The sequence below is a fragment of the Arachis ipaensis genome, chromosome B7 (assembly GCF_059453495.1).
Source record: "Arachis ipaensis isolate K30076 ecotype BB chromosome B7, ASM5945349v1, whole genome shotgun sequence".
Taxonomy (NCBI): Eukaryota; Viridiplantae; Streptophyta; class Magnoliopsida; order Fabales; family Fabaceae; genus Arachis; species Arachis ipaensis.
The window spans coordinates 126959313-126961377 of record NC_142442.1 but is presented as its reverse complement, the minus strand read 5'-3'; positions in this window follow the sequence as shown (position 1 = coordinate 126961377).

The window sequence follows — 2065 nt, the reverse complement described above, 5'->3', positions numbered from 1 at the left end:
TGTCCCCTTATTTACTTATTTAATTAAAAAGGATTTTTTTTCAATCATAACATATATCAATGCACATGGTATTTTAATTTAAATTGGTTTCTCATGAGCATGCTCCCAAAATTTCTGATTAATTTCTTTATTTAATACCTTTCCTATCAACCCATGTTCCCACGTTTCCTCACAATTAGTGGATACACAATCTCTATCTTAAGCTAACCATGGATTCAACTTGGGATTTTTAATTTGTTTTTCTGCTTAAGGCTAGTGATGTGGTTATAGAACAAAAGGGGATTAAAAGGCTCAAAGGGGCTAACAACGGTGATGTAGGAGGTAGGCTTATTTGGGATAAGTGAGCAAAAATTCAAATAATGGCCTCAATCACATGCGTGTATGTATCTACATTCTATATTGGACATATAGATTGAAACAAAGTTAAGATTACAAGCATAGAAAAGAAGTGCGAAACACACAGGAATGAAATTTATGGTTGAATGTAACCATACAATTAAGCTAAAAAAACTCACGAGTTGTGTGTTCTTTGGCTCAAAAATCATATATCAATTATATATGTCATGCAAGTAGAGAGCAAGAAGTTCCATTCAACTCAATGTGAATCTTAGAATGGCTTTTATAAAATTTAGTATTTTCCTTGAAAAATGTTGTCAATTATCCAACATTTATTGCTATATATATATAAGGTGTGTGGATTGTTGTGATTCTGTTATACTAAAGTTTCTAGTTTACTCTTTTTATTTTCAATTAAACCAATTCATCATATGCTAAAAGGGTAAACTAAACTAATTAATCCATATATTCTATATCACAACTAATAAACTAAATGTGCAAACTAAACTAAAATAAATATCTAAGATATATATAACCAAAGTGCAAAATGCAGAAAATAAAGTAAAAATACAGAAAAATGTGCAAGTACTAAAAGATAAATAAGATAAGATAAAAATAAAATAAAAATAAAAATAAAATACAAAAAATAAACAAAATAGAATAAAAGAGAGTCTGAAAAGTGGTTCACCAAAATAAAGTTCGCCGGAGAAGGCGACCTCCCCACACTTAAATTATAGCATCGTCCTCGATGTTCTATCAAACTGTGTGTGAAGAAGTGGCATCTCCGGAAGGATGTGCTGCTGGTGTCTCGGTGGTGGGCTGAGGGTCTGCCTGCTGAAACGGAGGCTCTGTTCGTAGAGGGATCTCTGGATCAGCCGGCTGTATCTGATGGGCTCCTCATGATGTGGTGCAGCCTGTGCAGGTCCTGCCTGCTCAGCCCATGCATGTGCCTCCTCCTCATGATCATCCGCCTCCTCCTCAGATGGCTCAGAGGGGTGTCAAACTCGGAGGGGATGTCATGGTGGCCAGATCGGATCATCAACTTTAAGTGCTCATAGCGTCGCTTGCTGTGATGCTCAGATCTCTCATATCACCGCTGGTTGCGGCGCTCCATCTGGTCCAAACGGTCAAATAAGCGATGCACGAGGTGGTAAATGGGCTCTAAAGCAGGTGAGGGTGCAGTAGTGGTGGCTGGTGCAGCAGGGGCTAAAGGAGTAGCAGAGGATGTGGCTGCCTCAACAGAGTCAGTGAGAAAAGGGGGTCGGTAGTCCAAAGCCTGAAACTTCCTGCTATGAGGGATGATCTTCTTGCAGTCTGCGGCGGTTGGCTTTTCATCAACAATCTCCCAGGGGACCTAGCTGAGTGATCAGGTATGGGAATGGGAGGGTGCCTCTGACATGGACTCTGGCCATGTAATACCAGATGAAGCGGGGGAGATATAAGTCCTTTCCCTCTATCACACACCAGATGAGGGTGATCATGGCTACTGGCACCTCTGTCTCATGAGTGCTCGGCATCACGTAGTTACTTAGAATCTGCTGCCAAAGCCGAGCCTCATCATTCAGATAGATAATCTTTATTCCTTTTAGGGCCACTGTGGACTTGTCCATGACCCATGGGACAGTAGGATCAATAGCTATTCTCTGCTTCACTGCGTCCCAGTCAAATCGCATGAATCCCATATCCTCCTCAATCTTTTGGTAACCATCTGGCTGATCTGATTTAGGTA